We start from the raw sequence: 6,389 nt of genomic DNA, 5'->3' as shown, positions 1-6,389 counted from the left end.
TAGTAAGGGGGAGACAAAGGAGGCCAGGAAAAGCATTGAGCTTAGAAAGAGGGGCAAGGAGAAGGATGATCCCTTTTTCCTACTGGAAACTTCTATCTGGAAGCAGGAATGAACTTAGAGGGGAGATAACCTAATGCCATTCCAACTGACAATCAAAGTTAGAGTTTGACCATCACATGACACTAGACATTTTAATTTCTCTATTTGAGACTATCTATGGCTAAAAGCAACATAGGACTATCTGTGAGTAACCAGAATTTTCAGTCTGCCCAAGTCTTCATCCAGGCTCTGGAGAATACTATTCCTCACTGCAGAAAGTTTAGAGGATCAGAGAAAGACAAACATGAAGTTTTATTTTGGTTCCACGCCTCTGTAATGCTTGCTCAATGTACAAATTATGCATTTGTTATAAAATAACCACAATTTGAGTCCTACATATCTGCCTCCAGCTGCGATAGCTGCAGCCTGACTCTGAGTGAGTCCAGTGGCCTTAGCTGTGAGTGGAACAGCAGCAGCAGCCCCCCTCAGGAGACCACCAGGTCTGTGGCCTTGCCATGGTGACCTACGGATGCAGCCAACGTGTATTCCTCCATCATCAGCTGACCTTGGCAAAGCTGCTAGAAATATTTTCAACAGAGGATTTGGTTTTGGGTTGATGAAACTGGACGTGAAAACAAAGTCATGCAGTGGTGTGGAGTTCTCAACATCTAATACAGACACTGGGAAAGTTACTGGAACTGTGGAGACCAAATATAAATGCTGTGAAATTTTTCACAGAAAAATGGAACACTGGCAACAGTGTGGGAATAGAAATCACAATTGAAGACTGGATTTGTCAAGGTTTGAAACTAACATTTGATATTACATTTTCATCAAACATGGGTAAGAATAGTGGTAAAATCAAGTCTTCTTATAAGAGGGAGTGTGTAAACCTTGGTTGTGATGTTGAATTTGATCTTGCTGGATGTGCAAGTCATGGTTCAGCTATCTTTGGTTATAAGAGCTGGCTTGCTGGGTACCAGATGACCTTTGACAGTGTCAGATCAAAGCTGACAAAAATTAACTTTGCAGTGGGCTGCAGGACTGGGGATTTCCATCTACACATTAATGTCAATGATAGGACAGAATTTGGAATATCAATTAATCAGAAAGTATGTGAAGATCTTGACACTTCAGTAAACCTTGCTTGGACGTGAGGTACTGACTGCACTCACTTTGGCATTGCAGCCAAATATCAGTTGGATCTCACTGTTTCTATCTCTGCAAAAGTCAACAACTCTAGTTTAATTGCAATGGACTACACCCAGACTCAGGCCTGTCTGCTCTGGTAGATGAGAAGAGCATTCATGCTGGAGGCCACAAACCTGGCCTTGCCCTGGAATTGGAGGCTTTATACAGCTGAAAGAAACCACTGGGAATGGATATCAGAAGATTTGGCCTTAATATATTTCCAAATTGACCAGCAATTTTGAAGGTGATCAAAACAACGGATGATCTAAACAAGAGCTGTATTTTAAATATTTAGACAGTTGTTAGTTGGTTTCTAATTGAATTGGTTATCATCTAGTTACCAATGCTGTAGTCATGCAGTCACCTACACATTATTTAAATGTACAGCAAAACCTTGGATTGCGAGTAACTTGTCCTATGAGTGTTCTGCAAGATGAGCAAACATTTCTAATAAATTTTAACTTGATAAATGAGCGATATCTTGCAATACGAGTGGTACGTGATGCCAAATGTCACATGATCACAATTAGCCGATGGTCCCCCCGCTCTCTCTGGGATTGTGGGTGATTGGCTCCCGTGCCTGTATGCTTGGTCTCAGGCCATGGTGTTTGGCAGAAATCAGTGAATTTTCAGAACATCGGAAGGTGTCCACAACTGGCACTAGTGTATTTTTTGTCACTTCAAGGCACCTTTGGACAGTCCTTTTCTTTTCCATACAAGAATAATCTTAGGAATGCTTTGATTCATTCTAGATCATTGGATAGGTTCCTTGTTAAAGTTGCACAAAAAGATTCCATTGAGCCAATAAATAGCAGTGATCCTGTTAGTGACAGTGCAAGTCATCCTATACAATAACGCTCCTCTCTCTTGTATCCCTCACACCAGTCACGAAGGTTTTCAAAGGTAATTGCAGGTTAATTTATTTTTCTTTATATTTTATATTTTCTTAATTATTTTGTATTATATTATAGTATTGTGATCATTTTCATATGATTAATTTCGAGTTTTGAACAAATCATCTGAGTTTCCATTGTTTCTTTTTTTTTAATATAATTTATTGTCAAGTTGGCTAACATACAGGGTATGCAGTGTTCTCTTGGCTTCAGGAATAGATTCCCATGGTTCATTATTTACATACAACACCCAGCGCTCAACCCAACAAGTGTTCTCTTCAATGACCACCACCCATTTTCCCATCCCCCCGTCCCCTTCCAAAGCTCAGTTTGTTCTGTTTTTAAGAGTCTCTTATGGTTTGCCTCCCTCTCTGTTTGAAACTATTTATTTTTCCCTTCCTTTCCACCATGGTCTTCTGTTAAGTTTCTCAAATTCCACATATGAGTGAGAACATATGATATCTGTCTTTCTCTGAATGAATTATTTCCTTAGCATAATACCCTCCCGTTCCATCCATGTTGTTGCAAATGTCAAGATTTCATTCTTTCTCATTGCCAAGTAGTATTCCATTACACACACACACACACACACACACACACACACACACACCACTGTTTCTTTATCCATTCATCAATTGATGGACATTTGGGCTTTTTCCATAATTTGGCTATCATTGATAGCACTGCTATAAATATTGGGGTATATGTGGCCCTATGAATCAGGACTCCTGTGTCCTTTGAATAAATTCCTAGACATGCTATTGCTGAGTAGGGTAGTTCTATTTTTAATTTTTTGAGGAACCTCCATACTGTTTTCCAGAGTGGCTGCACCAGTTTCCATTCCCACCAACAGCCCAGGAGGATGCCCATTTCTCCACTTCCTTGCTAACATCTGTTGTTTCCTGAGTTGTTCATTTTAGCCACTCTGACCAGTGTGAGGTGGTATCGCAGTGTGGCTTTGATTTGTATTTCCCTGATGATGAGTGATGTTGAACATCTTTTCATGTGTCTGTTGGCCATCCGGATGTCTTCTTTGGAAAAGTATCTATTCATGTCTTCTGCCCATTTCTTTACTGGATTATTTGTTTTTTGGGTGTTGAGTTTGGCAAGTTCTTTATAGACTTTGGATACTAACCCTTGATCAGATATGTCGTTAGTCTTCTCCCATTCCATTGGCTGCCTTTTAGTTTTATTTATTGTTTCCTTTGCTGTGCAGAAGCTTTTTATCTTGATGAAATCCCAATAGTTCATTTTTGCTTTTATTTCCCTTGCCTTCAGAGTCGTGTCAAGTAAGAAGTTGCTGTGGCTGAAGTCAAACAGATTGCTGCCTGTTTTCTCCTCTAGGATTTGGATGGTTTCCTGTCTCACATTTAGGTCTTTCATCCATTTTGAGTTTATTTTTGTGTATGGTGTAAGAAAGTGGTCCAGTTTCATTCTTCTGCATGTTGCTGTCCAGTTCTCCCAACATCCTATGCTAAAGAGACTGTCTTTCCATTGGATATTCTTTCCTGCTTTGTCAAAGATTAGTTGGCCATACATTTCTGGGTCTATTTCTGGGTTCTTTATTCTGTTCCATTGATCTTAGTGGATTTTTTTGTGCCACTACCATACTGTCTTGATGACTACACCTTTGTAGTAGAGGCTAAAGTCTAAGATTGTGATTTTCTTTGGTTTTTCTTTTTCTCTGGTTTTCTTTTTCAACATTACTTTGGCTATTCAGAGTCTTTTGTGGTTCCATATAAATTTTAGGATTGTTTGTCTAGCTCTGAGAAGAATGCCAGTGCAATTTGGATTGGCATTACATTGAATGTGTACATTGCTTTGGGTAGTATCGACATTTTAAACAATATTTGTTCTTCCAGTCCATGAGCATGGAATGTTTTTCCATTTCTTTGTGTCTTCTCCATTTTTTTTCATAAGTTTTCTAGAGTTTTCAGCATACACATCTTTTACCTCTTAGGTTAGGTTTATTCCTAGGTATTTTATGGTTCTTGGTGCACTTGAAAATGGAATTGATTCTTTGATTTCTCTTTCTGCAGTTTCATTATCAGTGTATAGAAATGCAACCGTTTCCTATATAAAATCGGTTTTATATCCTGCAACTTTGCTGAATTCACATATCAGTTCTAGCAGTTTTTGGGTGGAGTCTTTTGGGTTTTCTATGTAGAGTATCATGTCATCTGCAAAAAGTGAAAGTTTGACTTTTTCTTCACCAATTTAGATGTCTTTTCTTTCATTTTGTTTTCTGATTACTGAGGCTAGGACTTCCAGTACTATGTTGAACAAAGTGGTGAGAGTGAACATCCCTGTCATGTTCCTGAACTTAGGAGAAATCTCTTAGTTTTTCCCCACTGAGGATGATATTAGCTGTGGGCCTTTCATATATGGCTTTTATAAAGTTAAGTTATGTTTCTTCTATCCCAGCTTTCTTGAAGGTTTTTATTAAGAAAGATGCTGTATTTTGTCGAAAGTTTTTCTGTGTCTATTGAGAGGATCATATGGTTCTTATCTTTTCTTCTATTAATGTGATGTATCTATCACATTGATTGATTTGCAAATATTGAACCAGCCCTGCAGCTCAGGAATAAATCCCACTTGGTCATGGTGAATAATTTCTTTAGTGTATTGTTGGATCCGGTTGGCTAGTATCTTGTTGAGAATTTTTGTATCCATGTTCTTCAGGGATATTGGCCTGTAATTCTCCTTTTTAGTGGTGTCTCTGTCTGGTTTAGGAATCCAGGTAATGCTGGATTCATAGAGTGAGTGGGGAAGCCTTCCTTCCATTTTTATTTTTTGGAACAGCTTGAGAAGATAGGTATTAACTCTTCTTTAAATGTCTGGTAGAATTCCCCTGGGAAGCCATCTGGCCCAGGACTCTTCTTTTTTGGGAGATTTTTGATAACTGATTCAATTTCTTTGCCGGTTAAGGGTCTGTTCAAATTTTCTATTTCTTCCTGTTTGAGTTTTGGTATTGTGTGGGTGTCTAGGAATTTCCCCATTTCTTCCAGGTTGTCCAATTTTTTGGCATATAATTTTTCATAGTATTCTGTAATAATTGTCTGTATTTCTATGGTGTTGGTTGCAATCTCCCCTCTTTCATTTGTGATGTTACCTATTTGGGTTCTCTCTCTTTTCTTTTTGGGAAATCTGGCTAGGGGGTTATCAATTTTATTTCGTTCTTTCAAAAAACCAGCTCTTAGATTCATTGATTTGTTCTACTGTTTTTTTATTCTATATTGTTTATTTCTGCTTTAATCTTTATTATTTCTCTTCTTCTGTTAGATAGCTCTTCTTCTGTTCTGCTTCTAGTTCCTTTAAGTGTGAGGTTAGGTTTTGTATTCAGGATTTTTCTTGTTTCTTGAGATAGGCCTGGATTGCAATGTATTTTCCTCTTAAGACTGCCTTGGTGCATCCCAAAGGGTTTGGACTGTCGTGTCTTCATTTTCATTTGCTTCCATATGTTTTAAAATTTCTTCCTTAATTGCCTGGTTGACCCAGTCATTCTTTAGTAGGATATTCTTTAACCTCCATGCATTTAGACGTTTTCCAAACTTTTTCTTCTGGTTGATTTCAAGTTTCATAGCATTGCTATCTGAAAATATGCATGGTATGATCTCAATTCTTTTATATTTATTCAGGGCTGTTTTGTGACACAGTATGTGATCTATTTTGCAGAATGTTCCCTGTGCACTCGAGAAGAATGTGTATTCTGCTGCTTTTGGTTGAAAAGTTTTGAATATATCTGTCAAGTCCATCTGGTCCTTGTATCATACAAGGCCATCATATATAGATGATCTGTCCATTGTTGTAAGTGGAGTATTAAAGTCACCAACAATTACCATATTTTTATCAATAAGATTGCTTATGTTTGTGATTAATTGATTTATATGCTTAGGTATTTTCAAGCTGGGGGCATAAACATTTATAATTGTTAGGTCTTCTTGATGCATAGACCCCATAATTATGATATAATGCCTTTCTTCATCTCTTGTTACAGTCTTTAGTTTAAAATCTAGTTTGTCTGATATAAGTATGGCTACTCCAGCTTTCTTTTGACTTCCAGAAGCATGATAGATGGTTCTGCATCTCCTCACTTTCCGTCTGAAGGTGTTCTCAGGTCTAAGATGAGTCTCTTGTAGACAGCATATGGATAGATCTTGGTTTTTTATCCATTCTGATACCCTATGTCTTTTGATTGGGTCATTTAATCCATTTATATTCAGAGTGATTGAAAGATATGGATTTAGTGTCATTGTGCTATCTGTA

General features: G+C 37.8%; 1 pseudogene; it reads left to right on the top strand.

Annotated features, from left to right (window-relative positions):
- The first annotated feature begins 407 nt into the window (after positions 1-407).
- On the top strand, positions 408-1,402 carry LOC101100410 (annotated as a pseudogene).
- The last annotated feature ends 4,987 nt before the right edge of the window (positions 1,403-6,389 follow it).

This window comes from Felis catus, chromosome C2 (assembly GCF_018350175.1).
Source record: "Felis catus isolate Fca126 chromosome C2, F.catus_Fca126_mat1.0, whole genome shotgun sequence".
Lineage (NCBI taxonomy): Eukaryota > Metazoa > Chordata > Mammalia > Carnivora > Felidae > Felis > Felis catus.
This window is presented reverse-complemented; position numbering and strand designations above follow the sequence as displayed.